General features: G+C 39.7%; 1 protein-coding gene across 4 annotated transcripts in view; it reads left to right on the forward strand.

Moving 5' to 3' along the window:
- The window catches only part of ptprua (protein tyrosine phosphatase receptor type Ua), a 456,280-nt gene that overhangs the window by 69,391 nt on the left and 371,091 nt on the right, over positions 1–15,798 (forward strand). The window lies entirely within an intron of this gene.

Genomic DNA, 15,798 nt, shown 5'->3' on the forward strand with positions numbered 1-15,798 from the left:
TTGCATTTCACCAGTATATCTCGTATTCATTTGTCAAGAATTGTTCTATGCAGTTCTTGACAGATTCAATTTTATCTCTTGTCACCATTTTATCCTTGTCTAGTAGTTGGGCGGACCATATTTCTTCTTTTCTATATCACACTATTTGACTCATCTGGTCCATTTTGACAGTTCAACTTCTTTTGATGACCTCACGCTGGTCTTCACTGTTCTGATGGTGATAGGAGACCAGGGGTTGTCCATTGCCCCCATGCATACACCATCCTGGCCCTCAGTGGGAGGGGTACCGTACCAGCCGGGCATGCTCCATTAGTCGCACAAGTTTGAGCACCAGGATGGAACATAATGAGCCAGAGCACGCGCTGCCACTTCTGAAGGATTCCTAGTCATTATGTGCCCTGCTTCTTGGGCACTTGCCATTAGTGAAGTGGTATTTGGAGCTTCAGAGCTTTCCTCAAAATGGCATTCGGCACTTTTATGAGTGTATCCTATCTCCGGGACACTGTTCTACACATCAGGATACATCATTACACAGTGAGATGCTTCTATGTTTTTAACCCAGTCTCCGGTTGGTCCCAGGAACCTGCTGTTGTCAATGTTAGCTATCATGGCAGGCACTTTTTGTTATTTGGACCCAATTTGAGCTTCATGTAGGTTTTCAGATAGACATTAGAAGAGAAAAATCAGTGGAGTGCGATTGATGCTGATTGATAAATATTGGTCTAGCGGCAGGTAGCAACGCTAGCAACATAATGAAGTAAAATCATATTTGTGAATTATTCATCCCCCAGGTTCTACACTGTGTAAAGAAAACTTATGTTGAGGAGGCTGATGGTTCTGCTGCTACGGTGAAGATGAGGTGGGAGAGAGTTCTATGGCAAAGTGTCAAAACAGTATTGCTGAACTTATTGGCAGTAGGGATGGGTATTCGATGAAATGTTATTAATCGATCGTCAGGAGAATTAACAATTGATTTTCGATTAATCATTAATGTTTTTACATAAGAAATATCATCATTATTATTACTATTACTAATCTGCATAAATAAACTCAACTTTACAACATATAAACCATAACCACTCTAGAGTCACATCAGCCCGTTTGAGATTATAATGTGTTTAATGCAGCTTTGTGCAAGTAGAAACGAAACTTAAAACTGCATGGCTAGTTTGCATAAACTGAGCGAAGAAAAAAAAAAAAAAACGCTCTTGTGCGCTAATGCGGTTCAGCTTTTGTCGGACTAAAGGACACAACTCAGTGGAATATCTGTGCTCTTTCTGTGACAGAGGGATTTTGATGCTGAAGGTGAGTCTGTTCTGTGTGTGTGTGTGTCACGATGTTTTCAAAGATCATACGTGTGCAGGTTTAGCGCAGCCCTTTATGTTGCAGTAACTGGGATACTGCGTAAACATGCACCATGACGAAACCAGGACACTGATGTGCATGTAAACGCACTCACTGAGCGGTACAGTGATCTCCAAGGAGGTGCCAGAGCCCAAACGTGGGACTGAGGCTGCAACTCCAGTGTTTGCCAGATGCAGCTTCATATCTACACCTAGAAACCTACAAACGAAATTCTTAATGAGCAATTATGGATTAGTCGACTAATCATGCCCATCTCTAACTGGCAGAATATCTAATTGCAATTTTGCTATTTGATTTATGTTTGTAATTGTAGAATTCTGTTCAAAATTCACATTTTACAAACTTCCAGGACTATTAACATTTGAGCAAAGATGGAAACATGAACTGCAATACTATACAAGAATCCCATGCATTTCAGAATATGTTTTTAGAGGTATAAACTACTAGATACAGTATAAATACAGTATTTGCATTTTGGTAATTGCAAGCATTCAAATTGTGATTTAGATTTGATCATTTTGTACACATGCAAAATCTTAAGATATATTTTCTATCTATGTCATATTGCAAAATTTCCTTTACTATACTACACATCAAGAAGCATCATTACACTGAGATGCCCTCTGCTTCTCCTTCCCAATCTCCACTTGGTCCCGGGGGTCCTGCTGTTGTCTTTTTATAGATAGCATGATTTCTTGCAGACATGTGTGTTACTGCGGCATATACCACGGGGAGACAGAAGAGTCATGACAGCCCCTTCACTTAATTCATTGACCTGGTTCTTGATCTTGTTTATTTGTTACCGTGGTGCTTAGCGGGATTCTGTAATGACGGGGGGCAGCTAGCAGAGTGCAGTGGAGGAGCTTATGGGCGCGCAGAGGCCTATCGTGGCTGCTTTGAAGGAAGATTTACAGCTTGTGAAATCATCGGGTGATTTGAGCTTTGTTCCACTCAGCTGACGGGGGACTTTTAAACAGGCACTGCTGCTGCTCGTCTGATGTATTGTCTGAGGCCAGTGCAATTAAAAGGAACAATGCACGCAGACTTTGTTTTTTGTTTTTAGTGTCATAAAATAAACTAACTCTTAGCACATCTACTTCAAAATAAATGAGTGTACTTGACATTCTAAAGGTCAGTTAGAATGTCATTGATGAAGTTGGTACACTGTTACCTTGACACATGAATTGGCATCATTTTTCTAAATAGTGTATGTAGAAATTCAGAAAATAATAGTAGTACTTATGGATTAACTTTTATTTATTCATATATTTAATGTATTTTGTAAACTTGGGTAGCTAAACATTCACTATTAAAAGCAAAATATGTAATTTATATATATATATAGGAGTGTTTAGCATTCCAAATGGCATCTCAAGGTAAGACAAACAAATGAATCAAAACTGTCCCTGAGGCCTTGTTGTTCTTGACACCTCTCCAACCCATCTGTGACTCGCTGCATTCACATTGTTTTCTGTCAGTCTCATCTCATTCCTCAGCCCTCCAGCTTCCCTGCGCCTCCTATAGGATATCCATAAATCAATCTCGCAATGACAGCCAATTTAAGGTCCGCCCACTCCCATTTCGTCCCATAATAACCATCATCATGTATAGGTCACAACCACTGACAGAAATTGAAACTATTCCAATTGCATAACCAGTTTATTTATATTTTTTGCTGCAGTAATCATGTTTCACAACTTTCAGAAGCCAGACTGGAATTTGCCATCATGGTAATGCTGATAACAACTAGCATGCTAATATGAGTATGCTCCAATGTTACACCCTGAGACTGGACAAAACCTTCATAATTAGAAGCAGACACAACACTGCGATCTCATTCTGAACTCAAGAGCTGCTTTTAAGACATACTAGGGCAAAACTTTATTACATACTATTTTTTTGCTGTTGTTCTCTGTTATCATATGTATATAGCATTAGAAATTCAGCAAATTACATTCCATCCAAAGCAGCTTGAATAAAAGTGTGTGAAGGGTAAAATGAGACTAAGAACAGTAGTTGAACATTGGTTATGCAAAAGTGGCATTTAATGAAGGCAAATTGGCAGCATGTACTTTTCTATCAAAAAGCATGAACACAACTCTACATTTGTATAAGAACATAAAATTATATAAGCTAAGTATCCATAGAGGAAGATTTTTTTGACAAAAATGTTATTAAATTTCTTTTAATAATAATATTGAAGATCAGAAACCCACCGAAACATGACATGTATCAGTGTATTTCAGATTTTTTATGTATTTATTTTTAATCCAGACCAACTAACTAAATAGATCTTAATAAAGGTAGAGTATGGAACCTTCTGGAAGAGGGCACATCACCTGCGTAATCGCAAGCAAAATCCATATTTAAATTTAATTTAAATTGAAATTTCAGAACATTCTTCACGGAGATGAAGAATGGTCAGTTTTATACCACCCTGCAATAAAAACAACCAAACTTTAAAAAAAACAACAACAACATGCTTTGTTTTTATTCTATTTTCAAGCTTAAATTATAGTTAAATCCACTCAAATCAAAATAACAAATGTTTTCTTTTCCTGTGTAAAAGCTCAAAAACTTCTATGGCCTCTAACTCTTTGTCACAATACAAAGTGTTGGCGAACTGCACAACCTTCACATGTGTTGAAGCCTCACTGCCTTCCGCCCATCAGGAGGGACAGGCACAGGTCACACTGTCCCAGCGTTGACTGCGATTAATTGAGGCCGGGTGACCGCGTGGCCCCGTCGCCCTCCGCGTGGATAACCTCTCCGAGCGCAGCCAGCGTGTCGTCAGTTACAGGTGAATATTTCATGAAGCGCGGGGACCGGAGAGCAAGGCACGACCGGAGAGCCAGGCACCACCGATTTTCTTTTTCCTAATGGCCTCCACTCTGAAACAGGAGAAGAATTGGAGTTTAGCTTGCCTCTGCGCGATCTGAAGTCTGCTGGGGCCAGTCTGTGCCCGCGGATGAGGAGGGGAGGGAGGGTGTAGCTTCGTTAAACTCTGTGTCAAGTTGATCTGACCTGGCTCCTCCTGGGTGTTCTTTCTTTGGGGAACTTACGACATATTGACTCGAGCTGAAAGGTATGAAGGGAAAAGTGTGGGTTAGAAAAAGCAGCAGAAATTGGAGATAAATTTGAGGTGTCATAGGGTTTTCTCCGGGCAGGTTGCGTATTGACAACTTTCGAGAGCAATAAAACCGTCTATATTGTTTTAGACGTGTTGTATGGTATTATTCTTTATATGTTGCAGTAATGCTGTATTTTCTTTACAATCAGAAGGCTCCTCCATGGTTTTAAAGTCCATTCACATACACCAGACTCAATACTAAATAAAACATTTTAAATTTTAGGCTACGTTTATATGATGACGGTCTGAACAGAAGACGCAAAAGTTTAGACAAGCAATCTGCATGCATATGTGACGTAAATGCGTACGCGACGTGAGCAGATCTGATCAGAGTTTTGCGTCTTGGGCAGTGTAGACGGAAACACTACGGCGGAGCATATTCAACTTTTCCACTCTGGAGGGTGGTTTCAGATTTTTGCATTTTTAAGCCCCAAAAATGCTGTCACAGTCTAAACGAAAGGCACTTCCAAGAAAGTGTTCTCACGTAAACAGGCCCTCAGCCTCATTTAAACTGCATTGCTCTTCAGTGCACAAGTATCATGGAATCAAACTATTAACAAGGATGAAGTTACATATTGCACCTTTAAACGCTACTGATAGAGGGACATCACGCTGGGGGTGTTCTGCATGTATCTCTACAGTGAACTGTTCAGAAGTATGAGAGCCTTGTTCAAATCCTATTGCAGTAGTAATTCTTTATGGTCAGATCGTGTTACAAAAAATCTCAGATTAAAGTCTAAGGCCCCATCCACACTAGTACGTATTCAAGTCGTTTTTGTTGCGGATGCAGTGTTTGTCCACACTAATCCGATGGAAAAAGGCTCCAGAGATGGAACGATCTGGTGCCACCAGCTCCCACAAATTCATCTGATCCGGCACTGTGTGTAAGCCTGAAAAGGTTGATACACTGATTTTCCGGGTTCGTGACATCGGTCATGTGACGCTATTGCGGAAAACAGTTTAAACAAACTATAGACAAACGGGATACGGTGAGTCTGTTCTGTGCAAGTAGTTCTAGCTACACTGTTAGCAGCACACCCCTCTGTTTCAGAAAGAACACATATATTCCACTGAGTCGTGTCCTTTAGTCCAACAGAAGCTGACTGCGCACAAGGAGCGAGCTGTTTTTTGAGAGCTTAGTTTATGCAAATTAACCACGTTGTTTTAAGTTTCATTTCTGTAAAACGTAAACAAATATGTGCAAAGTTGTGTGGATAGGGAAGGTTTGCGGACATAGAAACGATGTGTCTGGACGCAAATCATTTCCGATACGGTGATTCATTTCAGTGTAAACGTAACCTAACTTGAGTAACATATCTTCAGACAGAGCAGTGTCTATAGTTAGTTTCACAGAGAATGTTGAGGTATGAGTATGAGTTGAGCATCAGTAGAAACTATAACCCCTCATTGTTAAATTGCACCTCCTGCTCAGTAGATTAACATTCACCTCAACCTTTTAACTTCTAATCCTTTCTTTTTACTATAAAAACTTATGAAAACTAACTTTGAACATCCCCGGTATATCGGTATGTCACTTTGCCCTGCGTAATCATCCCACCAAGTGCTCCTTCCTTGTCACTTGAAATGACTACTAACTTAGACTCACACTTTCTCTCGGTCTCCCTCTCCCTCTCTCCGTGGTGTGTTCAATATGCTCCACCGAACCACTCATTTTCTTTTGTCCCATCCCATCTGCCTCCGCTCAGGAATGCGCGCTCTCCCGATTGCTCTCCATAAACGTCAGCCAACAGTACATCAAACTACCCCGCTCCACCTGCTGATATTGCAACCTCTTCCGAATCTCTCCAACCCGCTAGCCCAATTACCTTTTGTAGACAAAGAAGTGTTGCATGAAAAACAACTCGAGTTTCATCACTAGCTGGTTTCCTCCGCCGTGTTGTGCCGAGAGAGGCGGGGAATATAGGGCCTTGGGGGGTCTGTGGGTGACATGGGGAGAAGGCGGGCTCCATTTTTTGCTCCACTGGGGGGCTGTTGCATAGGAAGTGGGTTGCTTGGTGTACTGAAGATGTTCGCGGGGGGTAAATGGAGATAATTAGACATTTCTGAAGCTCAGCGGGGGGTCGAGGGGCTAAGAACGTAGTATAGGCGCCGCTAGCATCGCACTTCTGGGGGATATTACGGGATTTGTTGATAAGGTGGTGTTGGATTGGAGTGATGTGTGGGAACGGGGAAGAGAAAATGGTGATGTGTAGGTGCTATACAAGCTTCATGTAAGAAATTTTCTCGCCAACTTTCAAACTTAAATCTACTGTGGGTTACTATATTCGTCAGTGTAATGCAGTATGATATGACAACTGCAGCATTCATCTGTGGGAGCTGGAATTGCACTGCCAACCTGCGGGCCAGTGGATATGACTGCTCAACCAATTATGTTCATGTCGAAACTGGGATTCGGACCGTCAATCTTCAGATCACAAACACTACGGTCAGTTGGTAGACAGTTGTGTAGTGATTTATTTAACGCATTTTTACCTCCTTGGGCAAACCCTTGAAGGACCAATTCACCACTGTAAGTGTCTTGCCAAAGCGCGCAACAACAGTAACGATGAGATTTGGATTCTTGGAGTTACCGCCACTGTTTTGAGGCCTGTACACGATTTTTTTTCTGCATGTTTTTATCCAATCCAATCCACTTTATTAATATAGCACATTTCACAACAGTTTCCAAATTGCTGCACAATACAAATAAAACTTATCCAATTGAAATATAAAATAAAGCTCCACTTAATTCCACTAGTCCCTCTCAAGACAATAAAACGAGTAAAATCAAATAAGAGCAAGAATACCAAAAAAGTATAAAATAAAATACACAGAGGACCACACAACTCACTCGGTGTTAAAAGCCAGAGAATAAAAGTGGGTCTTAAGACGAGACTTAAAACTCTCCACTGTGGGGGCTGTTCAGACATGGGGGGGCAGATTGTTCCAGAGCTTGAGGCCGACCACAGAGAAGGCCCCCTCTCCCCCCGTTTTTAAGTCTTGTCTTAGGCACCACAAGCTGGAGCTGGCCCTCGGACCTCAGAGCGCACGTGGGGGTGTAAATTTGGATGAGATCTGAGATGTAGTGTGGGGCCAGTCCGTTCAAAGCTTTAAAAACAAATAATAAAATCTCGGGGTAATGTACAAAATTTGGGCAAAATTAGTCTTGCCCCAGTACAGATAAGGAGCTCATGTGGTCAAAATAAGCGTTGTCTGCGCTTTATTGTCCGATAATCAGGAAGTGCGTGGTTAGCACACTAGTTATTATTGCATAAGTATGATGGGAAAACTTCTCTCTGGACTCTAATGGTTGTGAAAGGCACGTATAAGCTCATCGTAGCCAATAATCAGGATGCTCGGAATGCATAAGGTACAGTAAGCGAAGAATAACTTTGGACCGCAGCAAGTTCTGTTTTTCATGTAAAACTGAGGTACAGCGCCTTTATGTAACTATATAATAATTCCAGGCATGAGATTTTGGGACATTTCCACCTCGTGACAATGCGATCGGTTCCACTGTGCGTATAATTCCCACGTTAAACATTTTTTTGCAGGGACCATTCTCCTTTCCGCTCCCTTAGTCCCTCTCTAACTGGATAAACACTTGGAACTGTTTCGAATGCCGCAGTAATGATTAAGAGCTGGCAACAATGACAGCCCCCTCCCCACCGGTGGCTCTGTGTTACTCAGGGGAACATAGCCAGATGAGTTTTTAAAAATAAACACCATACTTGTGCAGAATTGAGTGAACAGGGGAAATCATATAGGCTATGTGCTTGCTGCTGCTCTGTTTGAGATCGCATACAGTGGATTTATAAATAGTCAGATGTAGAAGAGCAAATATAGTTCACGTTTATTCAGAATTTCTTTGCTTGATTATTTTGCGCCGTGAAATTAGTTTGGAATAAACTTGATTGTAATTTTTAGGAGCCGTTGGAGAATTGCTAAAATGTGACAATCCATAACAGTGATAAAATATGGTTATGAACTTGAATTAGCTTTTTTCTCTTTTCTTTTTTTTTTTTTTTTCTTCTTTTTTCTCCGTAAAATGATAAGCTAATTTAGTTTGCATCTTTTTTCCCCTGCTGAAATAGCTGGTAGTGCTTTATCAGATCAACACTTAAATGAATTTTCAATAACCCAAAATAAACATCACTGAAAATAACTTATAACTCCGGTTCATTTTGAAAGAAAAAGAAAAAAAGTGTGGACCTTAGTAAGTTTCATTAACAGGATTGCAAGAAATGAGAAGAGATGAGAGAGGCATACCAATTTTTACTCTTTCAAACGTATACTACGTAACTTTTTGGATGGGGGTCCATCACCTGCTTTCTTCTATATGTAACTGCTCTGCCTGGAACGTTCCATAGTATGACTTTAATCAGCTCTGCCTTGCATTTATTCAATTCAACAGGTAGTTTTATTGCTCAAAAAACCTAGAAAAACAGGGATTCTGACTGTAAGTGGTGTTGCCTCTCCAGAGATCTGACCTGTAACATGGTCTGGTTTGATCTCCATGAAGATGGAAAAGTTTAATACCAAACTGTGAAACATTCCAGACAAAGCATCTCCATAAAGAAAAGAATTTGACACAACCTCCACGAGAAAAGTTTAAATCAAAATTGTATCTAATTGTTGCACAGTACCTCCAGTTGGAAATTTGTATATTATTATTACATATTTTCCAATCATGAACAAAAAAAGAAAGGATTTAGTGGAATGCTTTACAATACAAATACTTACTTTGTGACTTGGACTCGAGTCAGATTTGAGTCACTATTTTTAAGACTTGAGATCTGACTTGACAAAATGGACTAACACTTAGGACTCGACTTGGACTTGAAGGTCAGTGACTTGGGACTTGACTCGGACTTGAGGCCTGTGACTTGAGAAAACTTGAAGACCGAAGAATCTGAATTTGTTCTATTCTGACCATAATGATTCACTCTAAGATCTTGTCAAGACATTTAAAAAGGAAAAATTTGCATTTCTACAACTCTTACATACTCTATAAGTACTCATATATATATGACTTGAAGCTCAAAAGCAGATGACTTGGACTAGGACTTATAAGCCAATGACTTGAGACTTGACTTGGACTTGAGGTCAAAGACTAGAGACTTACTTGAGACTTGCAAAACGATGACTTGGTCCCACCTCTGCTTTGAGATGACGTCCATGTATGAATACTATCAACGAGGCGCCCTTTCTTTCACTGTTCAAAAATCAGGTAATACATCTGTAAGTATCTCATAACGTCAATCTTTAGACAATAAAGGTCTAGTGTTCTCTGCCCACACCCTGATAGCTCCCATATGACAGTCTGAGTTTTTATTTTTTATGAAAAATAAATAACTAATTTGAGTCTGCATTGCTTTTTGAAATCTCACCAGCATCATTTAAAACAGGCCTTATTTTTCATTTGTTTCTTTGTGGAGGCATTCTATTCTGTCATTTCACAAAGCCACCCATTCCCATCAGTATTCTCTCACACTTTAGCACCATCTGTCTTTTAGATTTCCATCAAAATGATATTTCGACTTTCTTCCTCAGCACAAAGACCCCCATTATAAAGCATTTTAGCTAGCATCCTAGTATCCGAATGGCAATATTTCTAAAAAAAAAAAAAAAAAAAGGAAAAAAAAAGAAGGAAAAAATCCCCCCAGACCTCAAGACTTTTATTATTTTGTGACAGGTTTTTGTTTTTGGTTGGCTATGTATCCGGTTTTCACCAAACCTGCCAATTCAGCCTGTCTAACAACTCTCTGCTTGGTTAGAAATAATGATAAACAATAAAAGTGAAGACAGAAGGGACCTTGACAAAAAAAGGTCTGTGCTTGTTTATTGCACTATTTTTCACAAATTGAAAGTAGTTTTTTTGTGGGTAAAACTAATAGGCATTCTTGCTTCAGAGTTTTTGGCTTCCATCCAGTTTTTGTTTCTTTTCAAGCCACTAAGGTATCAATATAAATAATGCTCTTCGCTTTTCTCATGAGACCTGGCAACCCCGCTCCAGCCTCCAGCTCGTGTAAGACGCCCCGTGGGTCCTGGGCCCTGGGTCTTGTTTGCCTTCGGCCCACATGACAAATCCACTCATCTGTCGCTTTCCTATGACAATGGTGTTCTGTTGACATACGGAGGAGGCAGGATTCTGATCTGTTGCCCTCACAATCCTCTAAAGACACTAAAGGATTTCTATTAAGATGCACTTATGTAGTTGTTTGTGGTTGGCACGTGTTTTGACATTGTTTTAGAAAGAACTGTCAGCCCCGCCCACTCAGTCTCTTCTCTGTCCTTTGATGTTGAACCATGACAGAGAAACAAAGTACTGTCGGGGTTTGTCACAGGCTGTTGTTTCCACGTGGTTCTTATTCGACGTCTGTGATTGGTTAAAATTGTCTGCATGCTCTACTTGTTAAACTACATTGACAGTGATTATCAGTGGGTGGTTTATGGGACATCTTCAGATTTTCACACAAGCAAAAAGGTCTGAACTTGTTTCTCTTTTTGAAATAGGCAATATATTCTGGCTGCGTTTGTCAGGTTGAGGTGATCGGTTGCCCCAACTTTTTTGCTGGCTCAAAGATGGGTCAAATGTAGAGGACAAACTGCCTTATGGGGGAAACAACATTATTCATACTGTAGATTAAGGTTAGGTTACCATAGATTTTATTCAAAATTCACATAAAAAAAGAAGAATTTGACAAAAAAGACTGATATGAGGTATTAGTTTGAGATTGACAGGCGGACTGGTGCAGTGTCTCCAGTGATGCCGTCGCTGTATTGGACCGTTGTGGTGAAGAGGGAGCTGAGCCAAAATTTAGTTTAATCTACGGTTCCTACCCTCACCTATGGCTTTGGGTAATGACTGAAAGAACAAGATTCAAATTGCAATTTTGATTTGATTGCGATTAATCTTGTGGCTCTATTCTACATACATGCATTAAAAGAGCTGTTAATTACCACTCCACAATGACAATGCAAAAACTCTTCTCAAATTGTCTTTAAACTACACAGATAAACAAATCTTGCGACACAAAATTCACCCCACGCCATTGCCTCTATTCAGTAACTACACCAAAACCCTAGAAGATAAATTTGCTCACAAGCTGTTCAGAGATACAAACATCATAAAACACAACACAGCGCAATGCCCAAATCTTATCTCTGTTTCACGTTAGAAGTGCTATCATACTCCCAAAGCTAGCAACCCCGCGCTGGCTACACGCTGATTAATCCTGCTTCACTTGACTCTTTGCCTCTCTATCCTCCCCTGCCTCTTGTCTTTTGTTGTACTATTCCTCGGTGTTGTTTGTAGCCTATGCGCTGGTACGTCCTCGGGGCAATCATGAATGTTTTATTTGATCTAATCTTATCTCTGGAATTCTCCTTGTGTTTTTCGGTTTACCCCTCTGTCGGACCGATTGGAGCTTGAAAGAGGGCCCCCCCATTGAGAGTGTAAGGCCACGGTGCTGTGCTTGACGAAGATGGGGCCTGAGCGCGGAGGGCTTCATCACCATTATAGTCATCCTCCTTGCGGGGAAGTGGAGACATCAGCGTGATATGGGGGGATGATGTATCGGGGAATATGTAGACATAATGGCGCAGGGAGAAAATGTATAGGTTTCAAGACTTCAAAATTCCATAATTGCAAAGTCTTAAAGGTCCTGATTATGCCAAATTGACACTTGTGAGTTTTTAGTTAGAATGTTCTTACCTCAGAATGTTGTTTTGTTTCATTAGCAGATGTTTGCACAATCCTTTATTATTAGTCTGTTTACATCTCCAAAGCTCAAAATACTCTGTTCCATCTTGTGACGAAGGAATTTTCAAGTTAACAAGGACCTTTTACCTTTTATTTAAGTGTCTGGAGTGAATAAACTGAATGCTGATTATGATAAGGATGATGATTTTAATGTGCTGAGATTACTGAGTGTGAATGATAGAAGAATTAGAGAGAATAGAGTATAGAAGAGTATAGAGAATACAGAATTGTTATGATGCTTCTGTCAATATAAAGACATTCTCTTTGTATGTTTGATTTTTATAAACTATAACATTAAACTGCCCAGGGACGACAGGTGGAAATTAACACCGGCGCTACAACCTGGTACAATGCATCTCTCCTGTTAAGGTTAATGTATATTGTGCACTATCCCTGTCTCATTAAATTAATAAACTAAACGATTTTGCAATTCCAGGTCTGAAATCATCCAAATGATTCTTGTGAAGGTGTATGGATTTTAAAAACACTGTGGAGCACTTCCTTCCTGTGTTACCACATGACATCACAAGGTGGAACAGAGTGTTTTCTGTTGAGAGTAGACCACAGCCTAAATATGCAGGGTCTGTGTGTTAAACTTGTGTGAATGAAACAAAACACAACTCCAGATATGTTTTTGATGAGGAAACATTAAAACATCGATCAAAAGATAGCGCAATATGGGCCCTTTAAAGCTGCACTATGTAACTTTACTACTGGTGGTGTGCACCTGCTGTTTCCTTGGAGATGTGAGTGCTTTGGCTGGAATGTTACACAGTATTTAGCCAGGCTGGTGCCACCTAGTGCCTCCGCTTAATTTAATTTCTCTCCAGCAAGTAGTTCAGGAATCGGAATACACTAGATGGTTTGCGAGAACCCCGGAAGTTGTAGACTGTGCACTGGCGAATCAGCGAAGAGGTGTGAAGCCATGACGTCAAACTCAAGCGCGTGTCTGGGTCCCTTTTGTGGTACAGCACAACAGTAAACAAAGCGGTTGTGGATGTAGATGCGCAATACGTATGTTATGACCAAATAGCAGCAATTGGTTAAATAAAAAAGTACCCGCCTACCGTTAAGCGAACAAATCCTAATGCTGCGAGGTCAGACGGTTTCCACAAAGTGAAATCAGCTGATGAATCAGGCTAACACATTATGGCATTGAACTAATTATAAAAGCATTGGGGCGATGTTAAATTCCAGTGCATATGCTGTTGTATCCTTTAGCAATACCATTCACCTATACCAATGATCGATACCAATGGTTGATGGTAGTTTGGCAGCCACATCTACCCAGGGCAGCTGTGACTGCAGTTATCCCAGTATGGACAATGTATGAAAAAGCCAAAAAGAAAACAATATTGGACTTAAAAATTTTATTCGATTGTCTAACTGAATGGTATTGAATTCTTGAATTATTTACATATGAAAAACCCAAATGTTTTTACACCCCAATGTGCATTCCACCGCCTCTGCTCCATTTAACAAGTCTCCTCGAGCAGAAACAACTGACTGGCTCTTGCTAATCCCAGAGTGCACTGCAAAAGGGTGTTCGCTTCCAGGCTCCTTGGGGCTAATCAGTCCGAACAGCCTTTAACCGTGATCCCACGCACGTCAATGACCACCCTCTTGGCTCTCTACCCAAAGCAAATGGTTTGGAACAACGAGGGAGCTTTTCTTTGTACGTCTGAAATTGGGCTGCAAGATCAGACGCAATCAGAATCGCAATTTGAAGGGGCCAATTAGCAAATCGCAAATCACAAAGGCTACAGTTTTTGAAGTATCATAATTTCCAAACAAAATATCTTGTCTTAGTCTGCATAAAACTGCTAACAGTGTAGTTTAGAAACTCTTTACAGATATCTTTACAAAAATGTGATTCTTGTGCTAGTTTGTCCGTTCAAATTTCAGTCTTTTTCAATTTTTTTCTGGACGTTTTTTGAACTTTGAAATCTAATGTCTCAAACTATTATTGGACACACGTTTTTATTTCTTGTTTTTTCTTTATCTTCATGACTACATTTTTGATTCTTACTTAAGGTATCAAAACTATGAATGAAAAATGGAAAAGCATGAAATCACTTTTCAATTTTAGTTTTCTACAAATAGCCACTCTTTGTTTTAATCACTGCCTTGCACACTCTTGTCATTCCACTAATGAACCCTGATAAGGCACACCTATGAAGTGAAAATTGTTTCCGGAGACTTCATCAAGAAGCTCATTGAGAGAAGGCCAAGGGTTTGTGGCAATATAAACAAAGAAAAGATGAGGTACTTTGAGTTATTTAACATTTTCTTTGCAACATAATTCCATAATCTTGTATCAAATATGCAGTGTATATTGTATGTAGCTAAAATTTAACCGAAATATCGTGATATTGGATCGTCAAAACTCTCACAACAATATCATGGCTGTCACAATATATCAAATTACAGGTTTCTTTGCTTAAATTAATTGTTTCGATGCAGCAACAGATTAAAAAAAAGAGACAAACTACATAGATCATGATCTTTTGCAGCAGTTTCACTCTAGTCTACATGATGAAATAACGTATTAAACATTCAGAAAAAAATAAATAAATAAAATTAATTTGGAGTATGACAAAAAAGTAACATATTGACAATTTTGTTAACCTTCAAAAAATATCATACCATGAGATGCGTATGGTGAAAATATCATAGCGCGAGACTTGAATATCATTACATCCCTAGAAAACTGTAAATAAAGGAAAAAAAAAAAACATTAAAAGAGAAGGTGTGTCCAAACGTTTTATTGATTAAAGCAAATCTAATCGCAATTGCAATTAGATATTTTTGCTGAAATCGACAGCTCTACCGCACAAGTCGATGGCCACCCTCTCTGAAAGTAACGGTTAAGAACAAGCGGGATGGCTTTCTTTGTATGCTTGTGAAAAAAAATAAAATAAAAAATGCAAAGAGGAAAAGTATTGTTGGTTTGGTTGGTGGAGTGGAACTTAACATGCAGAGAGATAAACAAGAGGGCGGGTGAACAATCTATTTTTCATTTTGCTGCAATGTGTCTTTGTTTTCAAGGCAGTCACTTCTCCCCGAGCTCCATTAAATGATAATAATAAGCTATTTGAAAGTGTTCGGAGAGGCTTTCAAGCTGTGGTATACCTGCAACAGTCGCAAAAGGCCTCTGAGGGCATCCCATACAGCAAGAGATCCAAAAACACAGAATGCAAGATGAATATTGTTCACCGAAGAAATAGCATATCTTGGAGTTAATAAGATCAGTGTTTCTAGTTGTGGAGGTACAGTTGGATCTGGAAAGTCACAAGAAGCCCCTCTGCTAAATATGATGAGAGATGGAGGTACAGAGTTGTTAGGACTCTCAACTCACAGCGAGAAGGTCTCATGTTTCAAATCCCAAATTGCATGGGGCTGTAATGAGTTGACTGTTCAGATTAGCGTACTTGTACAATGGTAAACAGAACCATAGTTAATTAAAGATACTACAGTAGTGATATAGTACTGAATTTCACAAAGTTTTCTAAAGGCCACCACACACTACAATAGAATT

Source organism: Boleophthalmus pectinirostris, unplaced genomic scaffold (assembly GCF_026225935.1).
Source record: "Boleophthalmus pectinirostris isolate CB_2022bp ecotype Guang Dong unplaced genomic scaffold, ASM2622593v1 HiC_scaffold_21, whole genome shotgun sequence".
In the NCBI taxonomy this organism is placed as follows: Eukaryota; Metazoa; Chordata; class Actinopteri; order Gobiiformes; family Gobiidae; genus Boleophthalmus; species Boleophthalmus pectinirostris.